This window comes from the organism of the source record quoted next, unplaced genomic scaffold (assembly GCF_019419815.1).
Source record: "Pyrus x bretschneideri cultivar Hongxiangsu unplaced genomic scaffold, Pyrus_bretschneideri_v1 Contig1, whole genome shotgun sequence".
Classification (NCBI taxonomy): domain Eukaryota; kingdom Viridiplantae; phylum Streptophyta; class Magnoliopsida; order Rosales; family Rosaceae; genus Pyrus; species Pyrus x bretschneideri.
Window position 1 is genome coordinate 5,563,376 of NW_025999390.1, and position 24,217 is coordinate 5,587,592.

Genomic DNA, 24,217 nt, shown 5'->3' on the forward strand with positions numbered 1-24,217 from the left:
CACACTCCAAACTTTCTATATTTAGAAACAAAATACTTTTATGAGGAGTTAGAATGAAATTTTTGAAGTGTCAATAATACTTCCCTTGAAACAAACACAAATTTCTTATAGACTGAAATTCTTTGAGAAATGCTACGCACCGTAAAATCATATTGAGCTCGTAGCATTTGTCTTGAGGCTCTGCCATCGCATATCATGTAAATTTAATGTTGTTTACTATTAAAATTTAACGAATACGGTTCACAATGAATGAGTTGGAACTGCCGAAGAATTGGGGACTCTCGTCAAGTTCAAGCTTTGTTGGAAATCATCCAATGTCAACGTCCCTGCTTGGTTTTTTAGTGTGAAACCAATTGTACTTCAACATTGATTGTGAACCGTATTCATTAACGTCAACGTCCCCATACTCAACGTATTCATTGTGTACTATTAAAATTTAACATTTGGCATTTCTTTGTTGAACCGTATTCGTCAATTTTCTTCATTACAACTAAATGTTATGATAGTTTTGATTTTGTCTAATTTTTTGTAAAAATGATTTATGAATGATGTGTTAAAATATAAATGGTTCAAATAATTAAGATACGTTGCGAAGTGAGCCCTTCAAAATAGGTGTCAAAATGTGTCTCCATATCCACCCCTATATATAGTTGTAAGCCACCGCTCTGAGAGATAAGGACGCGGAAAGAGAGAGATGGCATCTTCATGTATGCCATTGCAACTGAAATGCTCTGCTCTTAAGAAGCCCTCTGTCTCTAAAAATCTTTATTACTTGAACACCCTTTCCTCAGCTTTCATGGTGAGCAGTTTACTTGATCTCATTCAATAATTCAAATGCATAAATATATGTGTGTGTGTCTATATTTATAAACACATCTTATACCAGACTTGTTCAACTATATGTAAAGAACAAGATTCAGCCATTTATGATGGGAAAAATGGAACAAGTAATTTGATGGGGATTTTTACCACCTGTAAAAGTAGGGATAAAAACACTTAAAAATACTTGCAAGAGTACAAGGTTGTCGTAGTATAGCGACTCAAGCAATATCATTTTCGGTAGGGATTGATGAATAATTTATGTTTAAAACCAACTCTTAATTAATTATTGAAAACAAAGTTTGGAAAATGTTGATTCTAGAATTTCATATAATAAAAACGAATTTTAAAATAAAACAATTAAAGAAATTAACTAGAGAACAATTTAAAGAAAGTCAATTTGTAAAACCTAGGGTTCAGCCGTCATCCTAACAATCCTAGGTAGTTCTTCTAATTCCTTATGAATTACACATACATATTTTGAAGGTTAGGTTTTCCTAAAATATGCCCTACTTGGAACCCCCAACATAGAACGTATATCTAACATGCAACCCGTCCGTGGCGTCCAAATTGAATGTGAACATGCAAAACTCATTAAGTTTTGTGAAAACCTTTTGAAAAACCATGTAACTCCTAAGACGTGTTGTCCATCTTAAGTAGTCACACATATTATAACCACAAGAAGCCTTAGTCAATTTTAAGGACAGCCCTTCGCCAAAATTGCATCCAATTACTTATCTAAACATCCTAATGGTAGCTAAGCATTAAGATATAGAGACAGTTTAAAGCACAGTGATTAACAATCCAAAACTTACATGCATAAATTCATAAGAAAATTAAAAAGAAACCACATATTCTTGCTAAGGATCATGACCTCGCCCTAGTAAACAAAACTAGTTACTAACAATCATAAAACAAAATATTATTAAGAACATGGATAGAAAACACCTTAAAAATAAACTTGAACCGTTAAAAGCTCTCCAAAGCCAAAGTATTGCATTCTCCCCTCAATATTGCGTAGAGAGCCCTAATGGCTAACAAGCATTATTTATACTACTAGAAAATAAAACCTTACCTTGAAAAGGTCTTAGAATAAAACTAGGAAACATAATTAAATGATAAAACATAAAATAAAAGGTTTCCTATTTGAACTAGAATTCGGAGTTCTCAGAAAATCATGCTTTTGACCGACCTAATCAACTCCGATTTGGTCCCAAAATGTGTATTTTGAAAGCTGAAGACGTCCCCTACAAATCCTTAGAAGGAATTTTCCTCAAAATATGTCATCTTGACCTCCAAAATATCCAAAACATTCAAAAACATCAATCAGGGAAAACTGCGCGCTGGGCCTTAATTTCATCGTCACGGTTAAACGACTTGGTAGAAAAATCTGGAATTTTGATACAATCATCTTGAAAGGCACACGAACATCCTCCAATTGGAATCACTCTAAAATTCATCCATTTGATCAAATTTTGCTTCAGAGGAAGTCGAATGTCCTACATTGAAAATACGTAACTAAGTATCAAAATTATACCAAGATAACCAATAAATTAGATTAGGGTAAAATATATGGTATAATATAGACTCATCATAATTCCCATGCAAATAGATGTCACAAAAACTTTCAAGAACACTTCTGGCAAAGTGTTGGATTTCTTGGTAGATTCAATGTTCGAATTCATCGATCAAGAGTTTCTTCCATCTCAGGTAGCTTACTATCACTTCCAGGCACTACAGTAGCTAGTTTCTCACAAATTAATGTTGTACAAAATTTTAAATTAATTACTTTGAAACTTACTGTGTTGATTAATGTAGAGCAAATTCGGGCCGGTCGATGAGTTGGGAGGAGAAGTTGCTGTCACCAGCGGCATCAGAGGGAAAATCCCAGATGATTTTCCAGAGGGTATCTACATAAGAAATGGTCAGTACTATTTATATATTATTCGTTAATTAAGATGTCAGATCAATACAATATTTTATTGTAATTGATAGAACATTTTACTATGTTTTTTGTGCGGATTTCTCAAGGAAAACATTAACGGTAACCTATATCGAAATTCTGCCGTACATCACATCATATTTAACGCTCTTCCTTATATTTTTTTTTCTGGTTCTATGCATTTAATTATGTGTACATGATGTAGGGAAGGTTATACATGCATAGAAAGCTAACTTCGATCGGCAGAATTAAGTTTTTATTTTTTAGATCGTTGAACTCATGATCTTCTCTAACAAAGTTGAGATAGGTGTGAACTTGGCAAACTAATTATGTTAAGATTAGTATTATATATTATACTAATCCAACTAAGTTGTCAAATATGAGTATTTTTTTTTTCTTAAACATTTTCTTTATTTTGACTTATACTTAATTGAGTTAATTATCAGTTCAACACAATACTGGTCAAAATTGAATATTTGCCAGAAGAAGTAAATTGGCTAACAATATGATTTACGAAATCAGAAAGGAATTTTATTAGTAGATGCTCCCCTACTTCTCCAGCACTGGAGCTAATTGGTGACCACTCAACTGTTTGAATTATTTTGTGCATGTACTGCAGGACGTTATATTTCAATTTATATATTTGTTTTGTGACAAATTTTCAATTTATATATTATGTAGGGCCAAACTCTCTATTTGGAGGATTGAAATCAACAAGATCTGTGTTGGGACAGTCAAGTCATTTATGGATTGAAGGAGAAGGCATACTACATGCTTTATATTTTAGTAGGGACGGCGACGTCAGTGATGGAGGCTGGACTGTCCACTACAACAACCGACACGTTGAAACTGAAACGTTCAAGCTCGAAAAACAGCGAAACAAGCTGTCTTTTCTCCCCGCCATAGGCGGCGATTTGCCGGCTATTTTAGCCGCTTACCTGCTCAATTTGGTAGGCATGCTATAACGTAGTTTATTTCAAAATCTCTGTGTCTCTTTCATTAACTTATTAGGGTTTCATCCACTCCGTGCTTGTGGTTTGAGGAACCGCCAGATTTCACCATGATAATTTGTACGAGGATTCTTCTCCTCTCCAGTAGTCTAGGCTGCTGTGAATTTTGGGGAGGGTTTGGTTTGCCTTGTGTGCAGCTTTGGTTGTTTTAGGTTTCTCTGTAACGTATAGTTTTAATGAAAATCGATCGCTTGGGTTAAAAAAAAAAAAGTTAAAAACTTATGAAGGGTTTTTCATATCTATCAACTTAATGTACATATATAACCTGATATAATTATAAGTTTGTTCTTATTAATTTGTGATGCGTCTTACAGTTGAGGTTTGGCAAAGTGAACAAGTATTTGAGCAACACAAATGTTTTCGAACATTCGGGGAAGTTCTACTCCATAGCTGAAAATCACATACCTCAAGAGATTGACATCATTACATTAGAAACTTTAGGCAACTGGGATGTCTCTGGAGCTTGGAACACACCTTTTACCAGCCACCCTAAGGGGTGTGTGTGTGTGTAAAATTAGGGCTATATACAGCCCTTAACTTTCACTTTAAATTAAGGAAATGTTATTAGCATTTCAAAATTTTCATTTTACGCTCCTCATAACTGTATTTTTCTTCTCTAATTATAGAAAGTTGAGAATATAAAATAAAATTTTTAGAGTATCATTAACAATTGTTTTAAATTATATACTAATTAATCTCTCAGTTTCGTCACTTGTACTTGGTTCTCTTTGGTTTTCTTTTCAATGTTCCGGAGAGCTCCAGGCTCAGAGGAGCTGGTCATTCTCGGAGTTGATGCAGTAAAACCATTTATGGAAATTGGAATAATTTCAGGTATTGTTTTGCTAACACTTTTTAATAGAGACAGACTTATCACTGTATGTGAGACTCATCTGTATTAGAGAGAGTCAATAAGTGTTACATATAGCATTGCCCATTTCATAAATATCATTTAAAAACAATCCAGGACTTCAATAATAACAAAGAAGACATTCGGAAATTCTGACATGTCACGTATTTTCCCCTTATTCGGCTGATGGAAAGGAACTAATTTACAAAGCAGATCTCAAACTCAACAGGTGCAGCCTTTGCCATGAATTAGGGGTCACAGAAAGGTACTAAAGCTAGTGATCATATTTTGTTAATCTCTAAGACAACTTTTGCAACTTAATTAACTGAAAATCGTGCATAATTTGCTTGCAGGTATAATTTAATCATGGATTTTCCTCTAACTTTAGAAATAAACAGACTCGATAACGGAGGCCCGTAAGTGATGCATCCTTCATAGTTCTACTCTACACATTCTGATTATATCCCCATAAAAACATGTGTGCAATGTTATATATATTGCTTGATGTGCTGGTTTTGATATGCAGATTAGTAGAGTACAATCATGAAGGATATGCAAGAATCGGTGTGATGCCACGCTACGGCGATGCAGATTCAGTCCGCTGGTTTAAAGTTGAACCCAATTGCACATTTCACATCATCAATAGTTTTGAAGACGGTGATGAGGTAACTTAAGCAAATTGGCAATTTCATTTGAAATTTCAATATGTTCTTGGAGGAATTATCTCCAATTATTGTTGTTTGTATGCATAAAACTAGGACGCATTTTTTGAGACGCTTTTTAATAGAGGTGTTCATTCCATTGTATGTGAGACCACTTGTATTAGTGTGTCAGCAAATGAGTAAGTTTTGTTTCCCATGCTTTAGACTTCCAATTAACTTGCAAACCAAACCGCATTTGGAATCTAATTTTGTTTGTGGGAAGAGCAGGTTGTAGTGTGGGCTTGTAAAGCTCCGGACTCAGTTATACCAGGACCTGACATGGCATTGAATCAATTTGGGTGGTTGCCAAGAAAATTGAAGCCCACAAGTACAAGTCAAGAAAATGATTTCTCACCAGATGAGTGAAACTTACTTTCTCATGCTTCTGAATGGAGATTAAACATCCAAAGTGGGGAAGTCAATGAGAGATATCTCACCGGAAAAAGGTTATCCATGGATTTTCCCATGATCAACGGTGCTTTTTCCGGCTATAAAAATGGATATGGCTACACCCGAGTGGTTGATTCCGTCGCAAGCTCTGCCTCAGGTAATTAGGCTTAATCATTCCCAAAAATAACTTAACTACTCTCTAAATTGCACTTCTCAGACCATTAATGGTTATGATATATGGCTATATGTCTTTCAGGAATGCTCAAATACAGTGGTCTAGCCAAGCTACACTTTGAAGAACCAGCTGAAGTTTCTTTGGTAATCAAATAGGCCTGAACATTTTTTCAAGTTAATTTTTCTCCTGCAATTTTATGCATGGATATGTGACTACTATTATTTATTCTTTTATTGCATGGATTACTAGATAAGCGAAGGCCAATTAGAAGAGGAAATAAAGGTGGAAACTCATATGTTTGAGGAGAACAGCTTTTGCAGTGGAGCTTCTTTTGTCCCAAACCGAAGGGGTCTTGAAGAAGATGATGGATGGGTTATCACTTTTGTTCACAATGAAGATACCAACATATCTCAAGTATATTTCAAGTCTTGTTTTGAGAAATTTTATTATTTTTCTTTAAATTGATTCACATTTATGTGTTGAAGTGCTGTCCAGTTAGTATAACTTTGTATATTATTTTTTCAGGTTTATATGATCGACACAAAGAAATTTTCCAGTGAACCTGTTGCCCAAATTACATTGCCATGTAGAGTACCATACGGATTTCATGGAGCTTTCATGCCAATCTCATCCTCCACGTAATGTCATCATCAAGTTCTGAGATTTCACACTTTTTTTTTGTCGCAGTTTCGGGGTTTATAGAATGTTAATTGTGAGTTGTGATATAGTAATCGATGGACTGCCATCGTGTGTATTCGTTTGCTTCAGGACAATGCAATGGCTTGTAAATTTGTAATTAACTGTGAAAAAGGTAGAGTGTAATTAAAGGATCTGTATTAAGGAGTCTGAACTTTGGCATTAGACCTAGAACGATTACATAATACTATTGCATTCGCCTAATTAAGTGGGAGAAGTACAAAATTAAATTGATGTTCCTATACTTGTCTAATTATATATTCTGAAATCACTTTTGTACAAAATTAAATTGATGTTCCTATACTTGTCTAATTAAATTGATGTTTCTATATATTCTGAAATCACGACAACAATAAAAACCTCACTTGTCTAATTATTTGTAAACTTTGTCATCTATTCCCAACCCTCCACAATTAGTTTTTTCCCCCGAAAGAAACAAAGGAAATCCTTATAGGGAGGTCATGCAATTAGAAGGCAAACTAAACGTATTCCAAATCCACCATGCATATCACCGGGCCACATGCAGACAGTATTGAGAAGGAACTATAGAGCATTTTTGCTACTCGGTATTGTTTTAGTATTTTTATATACTATTAAAAGGAGATCACCCTTCCCCCTTACCCCTTCCAACACAGGTTGGTGGTCGATGTAGTGTATGAGAATAAATGGCTGGTGTGACTTCTCATTTTTCAAAGAACATAATTAAAGTTCTCTTAATTAGGTTGCATTGGAACTAAAAGATGTTTTTTTCAGTTTGAATTCTCTCTTCTACCAATGAGTACGTATCTTACTAACCCACCCTCTCTGCCTTTCTTTCCTTTCCTCCTGGCAGGACCCCCACTCTACCGCCATATTTCCTTCCGAACCCAGCCATGAAAATCTTAGCTTAAAAAAAAAAAAAAAATCTTCTTGCAGCATACCTTTAAGATAATGGTTTATCCATTATAATCCAATCCTTTACCAAACGAGGCATATCATATGTGTTGAATCCAGTACTGTAAATAGCAGATTTCACTTCGGCTCCAAGAGATCCACGTATATCCACTGGAGGCCTCTTAAAGAATCGAGGGTACTCGAATTCTCTCAAGTGCTTTAATTTTTAGAAGGCTAAAAAAATAAGATAAATTTGTTTAGAAGTGCTTTTAAGATAATATGAAGCACTTCAAGTGTTATTTGGAAAAGTTTCTTTATTGAAAATATGGATGTGCTTCCCGTAGAAGCTGAAAGTTCTAACTTGTCTACTTTCCAAATAAAAATGTTATTCTTACTATTTATTTATACTAAGATAATATTAAAGAAATCAAATTTTTATATCAAATTTACAAATCAAATTATATACAACCAATTGAAAATAAGTATGCTAATTATTACGTAAATAATAATACAATTATTAATCATAAATACGAAGAACCTAAAGACCACAATAATCCTAGGCCTACCCTGCCTTTGTAAAAATAAATAAATTAGTGCATGTCCTGCCCTCTTCCCAGTCCAACTTCTGTAATTCAGACCTGTTTCCTACTTGTAGCACAGTGGCTTTTACCATTTCAAATGCACTTCCATATCAGATTGCCCCCTTTTTAATATTGTTATTAGTTGATATAGACTTTTACTCAATTGGCTCCCTTCTCAATATTAAAATATTTAATTGATATGGACCTTTACGCAATCGATTATCTCCATTGCGCTTCCCAATAATAAAATAAATATTTCATTTGAAACAAAAGGATTTCACTGCACCCTCATCATATAACTCTCGGTTTTTTTTTTTTTATTCTCACACTGTCTCACTGGAGCAGCAATTACAGTGGAGCATGAACTCCATATCTCCACAGATTCTCATCTTTAATTCTTTGTAATTTGTCAACGTGATATAGATTGTAATCTCTATATGTAAATTAATTCAACAAATAGTATTTGTTTTGTAGATTAGAAGATTTAAGTCCATTATTCCAACAAAGAAAAAGAAATTGAAGTTTAGTTAGTTAGCCTACAACCCAAAATATGCATTTTACTCTCAATCCCTCTTGCAATAGTACAGAGGACGAGGCTATCATGCAATGGTTTTAAATATGAAAACTTGACAATTGTTATGATTATTGGGAAGGAAAATATTATTAGTACTTTAAAAATCTCATTATACACTCTCTTACCAGTGTATTTTTCTTTATAATTATAGAAAGTTAGGAGTATCGAATGAGATTTTTAGAATGCAAATAAAAATTCTCTATTGGGAATATGTAATATTATCGATCTATGTTATTTTGAATTTTGGTTACTTCATTTATATATTATGATGTTTTGGTTAATAGTTTTGCAAATACTATCCGTTTAATTTTTTTTTTCTAACATTTGTAAGAGGCCCCTTCTAAGTCAAAATATTGGCTCTGTCATTGATCAACCATCACATCATTTAGTTTAAAAATAGGTCTTCCTGACATTACTCTTTGTACTATTATTTATGAGAATTATTATTGGCATTCCAAAATTTTCATTATACACTCCAAACTTTCTATATTTAGAAAGAAAAATACATTTATGAGGAGTGTAGAATGAGATTGTTGGAGTGCCAATAACATTTCCCTTATTTATATCATATTTCTAATAGAAATGAAACTCACATGTGTTGGTGGACCTTATCTTTATTAGAGAGATGGTAGAAAGTGTGTCACTACTCCTTTTTAAAATGGGAAAGAGATCATCTCCGGATCCATTCCTCCTAATCCACCAAGTCTGGGAATCTGGGCTGTTGAAATTTGATCAAACGGCTAAAGTTATTATAACTTTTAAAGTGGGCCCATGTTTGTAGCCGTTGGATCAAATTTCAACGGTCTGGATCCTCAAACTTGGTGGATTAAGAGGAAAGGATCTGGAGAGGATCCCCTTCCTTCAAAATGTCCCTGTGTTGACTTGCTGAAGATTACAAAAGAGCTTCATCTTCTTTGTAATTTTATATGAAACAAACCCACCGTTGTTAGCCAGTTGGCTTATTTCTAGATCATATTCCAAAGCCTCGAACCACTAATCCAGAAGCATTAGACAAGGGAAGATGCTTTTAAGCTCAAACGAATCTTCATTTTTTTTACGCGAACAATTAATTAATCCAATGCTAAGATAGAGATTGACGTCCAATAAGCAATTGCTGGATATTTTCTTTCTTTATACATGCATTATTATAAAAGAGAATTTTAACAAAAAGCTTATAGTACTGTTTATTTTAACGAAAAATCATATTTTTACACTAAAAAGTCAATCATGGTACTATTCACTTTACCCTTTATTTTGTCTTTATCGTTAAAATTCAAAATTTTCAAGTCATTTTCATTAATTTTTCTTATTATAAATGCTTGGAAACTGATTAAGATTGGTCAGCTGCCTATTAAGACTGGTTGTTTTTAGCTTCTGCCTTCGTCTTGTTAACAAGTTTTATTATATTGGCTGACATAATTGGTCTAAAAACAATGTGTCGTATTTGATACTAGTTACTTTCTTTAGACAAATGAATAAATTAATGACTACATTCTCTCTCAATTTTCTTTAAAAAAAATATGTTAGAAATGCTACATTTTTAAATTACGTTAGTGATCATTTAATGTACCACATGATATGTATATTTCACGTCAACTAATGAATCTATTTAATTGAATGTTAGTTGTATACATCACTAACACATGAGATAGTAATTATTATAGTTTAAAAATATGGTCTCCCTAACATTACCCTTCTTAATCACCAAAAAGTAGACGAGACCAAAGGTATGTTTACGAGTAATGCTACTCTTTTATTAAAAATAATTAGCATATAAAATAGAGTTGGTCACATTAGTTTTTATTCCGATTCAAGTGGATTAGTAAACAATTTATATAGATTAATGTCATTCCTACGCTGATTTCAGACAATAAATAATTTCAACAAGAATCTGATTCTAATTCCATCTCATTTTAATTCCTCCTCATGAATTTAGTTCCTTTCAATCTAATTACAAATTAGTATAGCAACTATGGGATGTGTCATGTAGGGTTTGTTTGGAGTTTTAGAATAATTATGCTTAATCAACAATGCAACCATGGCATCTAAAACAATGCCTTGCGACAATACAATTATTATACAACGCAACTATGACATGCATAAACTATTATTCTAGTCATATTGGCGTAGTAGGATTCTTTCTCCTCTTTTTTTCTTTCCTCTTCCCTCATCTCCTATTTGAATGGTCACGGTTAAACCACGTCAACATCTTATATTAATTTTTTATAAAAAGAGAAAGACAAAATAAAGAATTTGAGAGAAAGAGGATGAAAGGGGATGAAAAGATGAGGGAAGAGAATTCCAGTCCCATATTAGCTGCAAGATCACTAAAATATCAAATCACTTAAATAATAAGTTACTCGAAAATCAACTAATCTGATTGACAAGTACATTTATACTCACAATAATTACATAGACAGTCAAATTGATGAGAACAAAAGAACAACACAAACAAAAAAAATAAAAACTATATACAAGTGCTACTGGAAAAAAAAAATATTTGAACACATAACCTTATGTGGATACACAAATTATATACTAAAACTCAGTTGCTGATCACTGTTCATTAACAATGATTTGACCGAAATGCCCTCTTTTGATCACCATGGCCCGTTGTTTTTTGTGTTCGGCACAGTGAAATTACGTGGTTTTACCCCTTATTCTCTTCATGTGTTTTAGGCTTTAGTGGGTTTGTATGATGAATTGGCCACTTTGCCCCTCTCTCATTTTTGTTCCCGTGCGTGCGTTTTGTGTGGGAAGATGCTTCCAGCATCTTTCATTTTTCACTTTCCTCTTTCTTTGTTCCCTGTAACATGGTCCCATAGTATGCTTTAGTGGTATTGAATATAATTGGACAAACTGCTATGAATCTATTATTTCCAATTTAAACGCTTCTGATAACTTAGAAGTTCATTTGTTAGTTCAAATTTATGCAACAAATGTATAAACCAAGATCTATAATTTTTGTATTTATCTATTTTCACAAAGTACTACATCACCAGTTCAGAATGTTTATTTTAAGTTTCTATTTCTTTTTTTTTTGCTTACATTAATTTTCGATTCGTTTTTTTCAATTTTTGTCCCATGTTGTTTTCAGTGATGTTGTAGCTTTGAAAACACAAATTTCTGGTTTTTATTTAATGACAAAACAGTTTTTGTTTGGTTAAAATACGAGGAACAATAGAGTTGTTCATCATCCGTTTCATTATGAACTTTGGATCAACATTCAAAATCTAATGTAAAAAACTGGTATCTGCTTCTTTACAATTCTCTATTTATATGTTATTGCAATCGCGATCTCATTTTTAAAGTTCTTTGAACTTTGACCACATTTAGTTATGCTGAAATTCTTCTTGCCACTCATAACCATTACATTATGCCTCTTCACTAGATAAATTTTTATGTCTTGCTGAAAAGCACTTGCACCCTTCCAACAGATAAAAACTGTGCACGTAAGCAAAACTTTTTACATCGACTCTTGCTTGATTAGTGATCCTGGTATAGCTGATTGATGTGAATATCAATTGTACAGTTTGTGTTGCTCAGTTTATGCTTAATAAAATGTCATCTACATGACCCCTTCATATATATTAGAATTCTTAGTAAGATTTGTGCCAACTATTTTTGTTATGTGGAAGTTGAAACCTTTTTTTACGGTTCTAAATAGAGTCCCATGTATATGTAAATAGTGTATATACATATTATAACTTTCTATGTATTTTATACAGTTTTAAAACCCGCAGCATCGCGCGGGCACTTTTGCTAGTTATATATACTAAAACTCAGTTGAAGTTACTGTTCATTAACAGTGATTTAACGGATTTGCCCTTCAATTGTTACCTGTTTTCAGCCTTTTTCCTACACAGCACAGTAAATTTACTAATTTGCCTCTTCTGTCCGCGTGTCAGCCATCCTAGAAGGGAAGTGAACAGGTGAGTGCTCTTCCTCTGTTTCTCTAGAGTTTTCTTTCTCAGAAAACTAAAACGCCTATTGTCTGCTCTCTCTTCCTCTCTCTCTCTCTCTCTCTCTCTCTCACCCAGATTTAGCTTTTTTCCCTGTTTTGTATCTTTTGGCTGATTTTGTGAGTTATTTGGTTTTCTTGCCACATGGGATTTCAATTTTTTTTCCGTCGTTTATGTGTGGTCGTCTGATGTATTTTGATTTTTGATTTTAGAAAAAGTTAAGGATACGATCAAACGTTTATTAATGAGTTTCTATTTTTTTTAATTGTGTGTGATTTAAATTTTTTCGAGCTTTGGGTGTACTTTTCTGATCTGCTTTGATTTTTAGGTGCAGCAAGAGTTGTTGCTCGAATTTCCAATTTTTCTCTGCGGCTTTGCAAGCTCCTTATCATCAAGGTATATAATTTTTTTCCTTTTCCCTTAATCTTTTGTTGGATGGAATGGATTTTTTTTTTTAGTTTTTAGTTTTTTTTTCGGAGGGACTATTTTTTGTTTGCATATGAGTTTTTTGTGGTTTTTGTTTGGATATTTAAGTTTTGGCCATTTGCAAATAGTTTTTCTCAATAAATAATGAAAAATGGGTCTCTGCTTTTTGTGAAAAAGGGAAATGGTGTGTTGTGAGTGATTGAATAATATTTACATTGCAATTAATAAAGTTAGCTTTAATTGTGGCCATAAATTTTTACTAATTTTAATTCTACTTTATCATTTTGGCCAAATTGTTCTATAATTTTAACTTACTTTTAATTTCTTGATATCCAGGTGGTTTACATACTTTTTAACCATAGATCACATAACTTACATTTACAATTATATTGTTTCAATTGTTTATATAATTTTTTCTTTGTTCCCTGTAACATGGTCTCATAGTATGCTTTAGTGGTATTGAATATAATTGGACAAACTGCTATGAATCTATTATTTCCAATTTAAACGCTTCTGATAACTTAGAAGTTCATTTGTTAGTTCAAATTTATGCAACAAATGTATAAACCAAGATCTATAATTTTTGTATTTATCTATTTTCACAAAGTACTACATCACCAGTTCATAATGTTTATTTTAAGTTTCTATTTCTTTTTTTTTTGCTTACATTAATTTTCAATTCGTTTTTTTCAATTTTTGTCCCATGTTGTTTTCAGTGATGTTGTAGCTTTGAAAACACAAATTTCTGGTTTTTATTTAATGACAAAACAGTTTTTGTTTGGTTAAAATACGGGGAACAATAGAGTTGTTCATCACCCGTTTCACTATGAACTTTGGATCAACATTCAAAATCTAATGTAAAAAACTGGTATCTGCTTCTTTACAATTCTCTATTTATATGTTATTGCAATCGCGATCTCATTTTCAAAGTTCTTTGAACTTTGACCACATTTAGTTATGCTGAAATTCTTCTTGCCACTCATAACCATTACATTATGCCTCTTCACTAGATAAATTTTTATGTCTTGCTGAAAAGCACTTGCACCCTTCCAACAGATGAAAACTGTGCACGTAAGCAAAACTTTTTACATCGACTCTTGCTTGATTAGTGATTCTGGTATAGCTGATTGATGTGAATATCAATTGTACGGTTTGTGTTGCTCAGTTTATGCTTAATAAAATGTCATCTACATGACCCCTTCATATATATTAGAATTCTTAGTAAGATTTATGCAAACTATTTTTGTTATGTGGAAGTTGAAACCTTTTTTTACGGTTCTAAATAGAGTCCCATGTATATGTAAATAGTGTATATACATATTATAACTTTCTATGTATTTTATACAGTTTTAAAACCCGCAGCATCGCGCGGGCACTTTTGCTAGTATACGCTAGAAATTAATAGTCCTCCTTCGAGGCTTCGAGGCTACTTGTCTTTTATTTTATACATATCCTTCCTCTTGCGGCAAGTTTTTTTTAAGAATATTACTAAGGTTGCTAGACCCAAGGCCAGAGCACTTTTAATGCGGTTTCGGTCTTCATTTTTTTGACATGTGGACATTGTTAAGAACAACAACAACCAAAAAAATACATCTACTTGTCCGATTATTTGTAAACTTTGTCATCCAAAATTCCTAACCCTCCACTATTATTTTTTGGGATACTTTGAATGTGGTCCCTAATCCTTAACATTTTTTAATTAAAATCTTAATAATATTCAAAGTTTGATCAAAGTCCCTTGATTTTGTACACCTCATTATATTACTATTAATATTTATATTTTATAGTTTTGAAATTAATTGTTTGATATTTTATGAGATTTATAATCCTATAAATTTAAAATCCCTCATTATAATACTATTGGAAACGGTTCCAATAAAAAAATTCAAACATTTTGATTGAATAAATGGATAAAAACTATGTAAAAATAAGAAATAATAAATGGCAAAAGAATGTATCCATAGTGTTAATGACACACCCCGACCGAGGTAGGAGCGTGCTGGCCGTCACACAAAGGCGACGTAGCCATGTGCACGTGCGGAAGCTAATAGAGTAGTAATAAAAAGTACGAATAATTAAAAACTAGCATTCAAGTACCAGAATAAGTGCTAGTTAGTGCGATACAAATTCAGAGCAGGTCTATAGCAGTCCAAATAAAATAACAACCGTAGTACGCCCGAAGGCGAACCTACAATGTGGAGTGTCTGTCAGAACGCCGAAAAGCTCGCAAGGGAAACCACCGCAACGGCTAAGCAACTAGAACCTGGAGGGGCGCAAAACAAAAGCGTGAGTGGGCAAAAACAAAACTCTTTGAAAACCATTTAGCAAAACACAACTAACCCCTCGCCGTAAAACCTGTATACGTCCCAGAAAATAACATATGTACGTATGTATAGATATGCTCAAACGTGTTCAAGGGTATGCCAATCATGCTCAATATGTGCTATGACAAAATCTCCTAATGATATGCAAGTGCTCAGGTGTGAGTCGTATCAATCACACAATCTTCTGACAACCGGAGTCACCTAACGCGACCTGTACGGCTGTATATAGAGCTCAAATGTCAATCTCAATAACTAAACCTGCCCACGAGTCGGAACCACCTAAAGGGTCTGTACGACAGGCCTGGGTGTAACATGTATATACGCTCTAGTGCTACGATCACGTGAAGGCTGTGCGAATAATCGCGGGTCACCTACGAGTCGGAACCACCTACTGTGGTCTGTACGACAGGCCTATGCACCTAACTTGGATCCAAGCTGAGCGTATGGTGCGGGAGGTGAACAACACGTGAAGGATTGTGCCCTACTCTGGGCGGGAGCACTAACACCGGGGGTGCAGGTTATGAGCTCTCTAATCATCTCTAACCACTATTTAATGCAATCGTTAATTAACGCTTACCTGGCACTCACCTATGCCTCCGCAGCACCCCCACATAAATATATATGACGTATGCATATGTATATGTATGCCACAAATGATGCATGCAACGATGCATAAACGATAAATAATAAAGTACATGGCATAAGGCAATTAACCCTTTTTAAATCAATTTCTGGGAATATAAATGTATATAGGTATATACGGAAAACAAAAGCCCACTCACTGGTATGTAGAAGGGTCGTAGCCCCCCTGCCTCGAATGTGCACGCTCGTCCTCGGGATACGTGTCACCTATATGCGAATTAACTATAAAAACGTTAACTTTAGAGCACATAACCGTCCGTTCAAAATAACTTCTCATACATTGCTCAAAATGGACAAATGAATATACCAACGTGACCTACACAACCTCACGATCACAACCATATTTTTAAAATAATTTTTGGACCACGCACGCGCCCCCACGCGCCAGCACAGGCACGGGTCCACGCGCCCCCACGCGCAGCCACGTGACCTGCACACTGACGGCGTCAGGTGACGCCGTCAGGAATATTCCCTGGAATATTCCGTTAACCCTGACTGACGCCGTTAGCTTCTGTTAGGAATATTCCGTTAACCCTAACGGAATATTCCTCTGTCTTCTCCGGCCAACCCCCCTCGCCGGCGCCGTCGCCGGAAAACCTGCAACTTAGGTTTTCTCGCTCGTTTTTCAACCGTTTTTCAAGATTTTTGCACCAAAAGAAAGCTCTAGACTAGTAGAACATGTCCCAACAAGTTTTAAGGGCTAAAACCTAGAGATTATACCTGTCCAAAAACTCCAAGCTCGGCTAACCTCGAACCAGGCCTTCCCGACGTCCAAATTCGTCCAACGAGCTACTCCGACGCTCCTGGGAACCTCACCAACACCTCTACAAGCTTCAAAAGTCCAAAAACTCAATGTATAAAACTTGCATGAACAGTACTCAATTCGGCCATTGTTGAATCGACGTGAAAACGAAGTATTCCTCACCTGAAAATGGTATGGTTGAGCTCGCCTCGACCTTACGAGTTGAATGGTGTAGCTGGTTTCCACGATCTGTTAGGATTGTGTGGGTTGTGGGTTTGTCCGTACGTTTTCAAAGGGAAGGAGGAGAAATGGAGCTCGGGGGAGAGAGAGAGAGGAAAGTCAGAGGGAGAGAGAGATAGCAAGTGTGAATGTGTGTGTGTGTGACCCCCACACCTGTCCACACCACACTAAACACCAAAAACCTAATAGAACAAACTAGGGGTAAAATGGTCATTTCACACGTACGGTTCGATAGTTTCGGGACGGGATGTCACAACCTACCCACCTTATTAGAATTTCGTCCCGAAATTCAAAACAACCGAAAACGACTCCTAGTAACCAAAGAATAATCTAGGATACAAATCCCTCATCCGATCTTCTGTCTCCCACGTCGCTTCCTCAACGGAATGGTTCCTCCACAAAACCTTCACTAATTTCACCGTCTTGTTCCGCAGAACCTTCTCTTTCCAATCGATGATCGTCACCGGTTCCTCGTCATACGTCAAGTCTGGATTAATTTCTAACGGTTGAGGAGGTATCACATGGGATGGATCAGCAACATAATGTCGGAGCATAGACACGTGGAAAACGTTATGCACTCTGGCTAGCTCCGGAGGTAACTCCAACCTGTAAGCTACCTCACCAACTCGCTCCACGACCATGTATGGTCCGATGTACCGTGGACTTAATTTGCCTTTCTTACCAAATCTCACTACACCTCTCCACGGCGAAAGCTTCAAAAATACCCAATCTCCGACTTCGTACACCCTGTCTGTAGCATGCCGATCCGCTAAACTCTTTTGTCTGTCTTGTGCCGCTTTCAAATTAGTCTTGATTACCTGGACGTTCTGGGTAGTCTCCTCAACGATCTCCGGACCTACTAAGACCCTTTCTCCGACTTCTGACCAACACAACGGTGTGCGACAAGCTCTACCATACAAAGCCTCAAATGGTGCCATGCCAATACTTGAATGAAAACTATTATTGTAAGCAAACTCCATCAAATCTAACCGCTGGTGCCAAGCGTCACCAAACTGCAACACCGAAGCTCGCAGCATATCCTCTAAGGTCTGTATAGTTCTCTCTGACTGCCCGTCGGTCTGTGGATGATACGCCGTACTATAAAGTAATCTCGTGCCCAAGGCTTCCTGGAAAGCTACCCAAAACTTCGATGTGAACCGTGGATCACGATCCGAGACAATACTCACCGGAACACCGTGGTACTTCACAACCTTCGAGATGAACAACTCCGCTAAACGGCTCAAAGAATACTTCTCTCTCACTGGAATAAAATGGGCCGACTTAGTGAGTCGATCAACGATCACCCAAATGCCGTCAAAGCCATTATGTGTACGCGGCAACTTGTACACAAAATCCATGGTGATATTTTCCCACTTCCACTCGGGAACTGGAAGCGGCTGCAACAACCCAAACGGCTTCTTCCTTTCTGCTTTAACTTGCTGACAAACAGCACAACTGCTCACATACTCGGCTATCTCCCTCTTCATACCTGGCCAATAATAAAATGGTCGAATGGTATGATACATTTTCGTAGCTCCTGGATGCATGACGTAAGCCGAGATATGTGCTTCATCGAGAATTTCTTTCTTCAACTCCACGCTCTTAGGCACGAACATTCTACCATCTAGCATCAACATGCCATCCGAATCTCGAACTCTGAGGTCTCGCCTCCTTCCTTGCTCACGAGCTTGAATTAGTGCTTGAGTCTCTTGATCAGCTACCTGAGCTTCAAGTACCCGATCAATAAGAATTGGCCTAACTTGGAAATTAGCAAGTAACGCCACTTCTCGATCTTCAGCTTCTAACCTCACTCCCGTGGCACGCAAGTCAGCCAAAAGAGAAACACGACTAGCGTACAACGCATTAATGCGGCCCTGTGACTTCCTACTAAGCGCGTCAGCCACTACGTTCGCACGACCAGGATGATAATCAATCGTGCAATCGTAATCGCTGAGCAACTCCAACCACCTCCGCTGACGAAGATTAAGTTCCTTCTGAGTAAAGAGATACTGGAGACTCTTGTGATCTGTAAAGATCCTGCACTTTTCTCCGTAAAGATAGTGTCTCCACAACTTCAACGCAAAAATGATAGCAGCCAACTCCAAATCATGTGTAGGGTAATTCATCTCATGAGGTTTCAACTGCCGCGAAGCATAAGCAATCACCCTACCCTGCTGCATCAATACACAGCCCAAACCATTCAAGGAAGCATCGCTATAAACCTCGAAATCACCGCTATCGTCTGGGAGTGCCAAAACAGGTGCATGAGTGAGACAATGCTTCAACTGTTGGAAACTCTGTTCACACCTATCATCCCACTCAAATTTAACATCCTTCCTTGTTAACCTCGTCAGTGGTAAGGCAATCACCGAAAAATCCTTAACGAATCTCCGATAATACCCTGCCAATCCAAGGAAACTTTTCACCTCGGTGACGGTTCGCGGTTGCTCCCAATTCTCTACCGCTGCAACTTTCTGAGGGTCAACCAAAATACCCTGAGCAGAAATGACGTGCCCCAAGAACGCAACTTGGTCTAACCAGAACTGGCACTTGCTAAACTTAGCATATAGTTGGTGTTCCCTCAACCTCTTTAACACCAAAGTAAGATGTCGAACATGCTCCGCTTTCGACTTAGAATACACCAGAATATCGTCAATAAAGACAATGACAAATCTATCCAAGTAAGGCTGGAATACTCGGTTCATCAAATCCATGAAAGCGGCTGGTGCATTCGTCAACCCAAATGGCATAACCAGAAACTCGTAATGACCGTAACGAGTCCTGAACGCCGTCTTAGGGACATCATCCCTACTGATCTTCAGCTGATAGTAACCAGACCTCAAGTCTATCTTAGAGAACACGCAAGCACCTCTCAGTTGATCAAACAAATCATCGATACGAGGCAAGGGATAACGGTTTTTAATCGTCACCCGATTGAGTTGCCTGTAGTCGATGCACAGTCTCAAAGTTCCATCCTTCTTCCTTACGAATAACACTGGAGCGCCCCAAGGTGAAGTACTAGGCTGAATAAAACCCTTATCCACTAATTCTTGCAGTTGCACTTTCAATTCCCTTAATTCAGCAGGTGCCATACGGTAAGGAGTCAACGAAATAGGATTAGTACCTGGAAGCAACTCGATAGTGAACTCTAAATCTCGATCTGGTGGTAACCCAGGCAATTCCTCGGGAAAAACATCTGGAAAGTGTCGGACGACCCTCACGTCCTCAACACCACAAGGAGGAACCTCATCCAACACCACATGGGCTAAATACCCCTGACAACCCTTAGTCAACAACTTTTTCGCCCGTAGCGCCGAAATAACACCATGTCTCACCCCACTCTGCTCACCAACAAAGGTAACCACGGGTAGTCCAGGACGACGAAATGTAACTACCTTCCCGTAACAATCAATATTGGCACGATTGGGGTGCAACCAATCCGCGCCCAAAATCACATCAAAATCCACAATATCTAACGGGATAAGATCAGCGGGCATAACCACGCCCTCCACTATCACTGGACAACCTGGGTACACGCGATCCACAATACATCTCTCCCCTCTAGGCATAGCGAACTCTAAATCATACCCTAGGGGTGTGGGGCGAGGTTGCGTCACTTGAGCAAATGTATGAGAAATCACAGAATGTGTAGCTCCACAATCAATTAAGACTCTAGCAAAATAACCAAGAATATTTAACGTACCCATAATCAGATCCGGGTTGTTCTGAGCATCCTGCAAAGAAATGTTGTGTATACGCCCCTGGCCCTGATGCCGTCCGCCACGACCTCTGCTCGCCTGAGCACCACGACTCTGCGTACCACGCCCCTGACTGGGCTGACCGGTCTGTCTCGAAGACCCTGCACTACTGGTAGCAATCTCTCCTGTCTGAAACTGTCCTCCTTGATACCATTGAGAACCGCCGGCTGAAGCTGGAGGATACGGCATATAGCCGCCCGAATACTGAGGGTAACTACCCTGGGAGTAGGGGTCCTGAGGATACTGATACTGTCCCGAGGCATAGGGTACAGCATCACCCTGGTAGTGGTAGGCACCACCTCGACCTGCTTGTCCGTAACCACTAGGACCCTGGATCTGTTGGAGTGGTGCAGGTGGTGGCATAAAGGTCTGCTGTGGCTTCTGCTGCTGCTGGCCCTGGGGACAATGTGCCGCTCTATGTCCCACCTGTCCACATGTGAAGCAACCATTGCTACCACGTCTACACTCACCAAAATGACGGTTGTTACACCTACGACAAACTGGGGCTCTGCCTCGCCCACCATCGCCCTGCCTCTGGCCTCTAGCGCCACCAGAAAATCTACCTCCACGACCCTGCCCAGTGGCACTGAAGCCACCACTCGAAGAACTAGAACTAGCTCCACCTCTCTTGAAGTTCTGAGTCTGACGGGGCCCAAGCGATGCTTGACCTTTACCTTTGTCATCTTTCTTCTGGTTGCCGTCCTTTTCTTCATCAGTATCGCTCGACATATTCTCCGAATCCTCGATCCTCAGTAGTATCTCATAGAAGTCCCGATAAGTCTCGCTGTGGATTGCAGACGCCATAGAACGCCACTTCTTCCTAGTGCCCAAACGGAAAAGACGGAGCATCTCCGCCGGATTACCAGCGACATCAGGGTGGTAACGGGACAAGTCCGTAAACTTACGGTAGTACTCATTCGCTGACATCTTCCGCTGTTTCAGTTCGGAAAACTCCTGTTTCTTACGGTCAATATACTCAGGGGGCACATACCTTCTCCTAAACAACCTCGTAAAAACATTCCACTCGACCCTCTGATCCGGAGTTAACCTACGAAGCTCCTGCTCCCACCAAGCTGCCGATTCCGTATCAAGAAACCAAGCGGTCGTCTCAACCCATCTCTCCATAGGCAAGTTCCCCTGATTATGTAGCACCCGAAAAGTCTTCTCTATATGTTCTAGCCAGCGCTCTGCGTTCTCGGGTCCCTCACTGCCTTTAAACTTATCCAACTTCAGATTGTACATAGTTTCCAGAGGAGTCCTCTGGGGAGGGCGCATCACTGCCTGAAGGGCTGTAGCAAAAGCTTCCCCCAATTGAGTAATATCGGGGAACGTAGGCTCAGAAGAGCGACGGGGTTCCCGACGAGGCGGCATAGTTCTGACAGAAGACACCAAAATTATTAGAATTCTCACAAGGACACAGGACTGCCAAACCTAGGCTCTGATACCAAACTGACACACCCCGACCGAGGTAGGAGCGTGCTGGCCGTCACACAAAGGCGACGTAGCCATGTGCACGTGCGGAAGCTAATAGAGTAGTAATAAAAAGTACGAATAATTAAAAACTAGCATTCAAGTACCAGAATAAGTGCTAGTTAGTGCGATACAAATTCAGAGCAGGTCTATAGCAGTCCAAATAAAATAACAACCGTAGTACGCCCGAAGGCGAACCTACAATGTGGAGTGTCTGTCAGAACGCCGAAAAGCTCGCAAGGGAAACCACCGCAACGGCTAAGCAACTAGAACCTGGAGGGGCGCAAAACAAAAGCGTGAGTGGGCAAAAACAAAACTCTTTGAAAACCATTTAGCAAAACACAACTAACCCCTCGCCGTAAAACCTGTATACGTCCCAGAAAATAACATATGTACGTATGTATAGATATGCTCAAACGTGTTCAAGGGTATGCCAATCATGCTCAATATGTGCTATGACAAAATCTCCTAATGATATGCAAGTGCTCAGGTGTGAGTCGTATCAATCACACAATCTTCTGACAACCGGAGTCACCTAACGCGACCTGTACGGCTGTATATAGAGCTCAAATGTCAATCTCAATAACTAAACCTGCCCACGAGTCGGAACCACCTAAAGGGTCTGTACGACAGGCCTGGGTGTAACATGTATATACGCTCTAGTGCTACGATCACGTGAAGGCTGTGCGAATAATCGCGGGTCACCTACGAGTCGGAACCACCTACTGTGGTCTGTACGACAGGCCTATGCACCTAACTTGGATCCAAGCTGAGCGTATGGTGCGGGAGGTGAACAACACGTGAAGGATTGTGCCCTACTCTGGGCGGGAGCACTAACACCGGGGGTGCAGGTTATGAGCTCTCTAATCATCTCTAACCACTATTTAATGCAATCGTTAATTAACGCTTACCTGGCACTCACCTATGCCTCCGCAGCACCCCCACATAAATATATATGACGTATGCATATGTATATGTATGCCACAAATGATGCATGCAACGATGCATAAACGATAAATAATAAAGTACATGGCATAAGGCAATTAACCCTTTTTAAATCAATTTCTGGGAATATAAATGTATATAGGTATATACGGAAAACAAAAGCCCACTCACTGGTATGTAGAAGGGTCGTAGCCCCCCTGCCTCGAATGTGCACGCTCGTCCTCGGGATACGTGTCACCTATATGCGAATTAACTATAAAAACGTTAACTTTAGAGCACATAACCGTCCGTTCAAAATAACTTCTCATACATTGCTCAAAATGGACAAATGAATATACCAACGTGACCTACACAACCTCACGATCACAACCATATTTTTAAAATAATTTTTGGACCACGCACGCGCCCCCACGCGCCAGCACAGGCACGGGTCCACGCGCCCCCACGCGCGGCCACGTGACCTGCACACTGACGGCGTCAGGTGACGCCGTCAGGAATATTCCCTGGAATATTCCGTTAACCCTGACTGACGCCGTTAGCTTCTGTTAGGAATATTCCGTTAACCCTAACGGAATATTCCTCTGTCTTCTCCGGCCAACCCCCCTCGCCGGCGCCGTCGCCGGAAAACCTGCAACTTAGGTTTTCTCGCTCGTTTTTCAACCGTTTTTCAAGATTTTTGCACCAAAAGAAAGCTCTAGACTAGTAGAACATGTCCCAACAAGTTTTAAGGGCTAAAACCTAGAGATTATACCTGTCCAAAAACTCCAAGCTCGGCTAACCTCGAACCAGGCCTTCCCGACGTCCAAATTCGTCCAACGAGCTACTCCGACGCTCCTGGGAACCTCACCAACACCTCTACAAGCTTCAAAAGTCCAAAAACTCAATGTATAAAACTTGCATGAACAGTACTCAATTCGGCCATTGTTGAATCGACGTGAAAACGAAGTATTCCTCACCTGAAAATGGTATGGTTGAGCTCGCCTCGACCTTACGAGTTGAATGGTGTAGCTGGTTTCCACGATCTGTTAGGATTGTGTGGGTTGTGGGTTTGTCCGTACGTTTTCAAAGGGAAGGAGGAGAAATGGAGCTCGGGGGAGAGA

At 38.4% G+C, this 24,217-nt stretch overlaps 1 long non-coding RNA gene and 1 pseudogene across 1 annotated transcript; both read left to right on the forward strand.

Annotated features, from left to right (window-relative positions):
* The first annotated feature begins 2,421 nt into the window (after nt 1-2,421).
* Nucleotides 2,422-6,743, forward strand: LOC103957554 (annotated as a pseudogene).
* Nucleotides 6,744-11,203: 4,460 nt separating this feature from the next.
* Nucleotides 11,204-14,203, forward strand: LOC125476004. The gene is made up of 2 exons (XR_007257360.1): nt 11,204-12,689; nt 12,899-14,203. It is a non-coding gene; the product is annotated as an uncharacterized LOC125476004 (long non-coding RNA).
* The last annotated feature ends 10,014 nt before the right edge of the window (nt 14,204-24,217 follow it).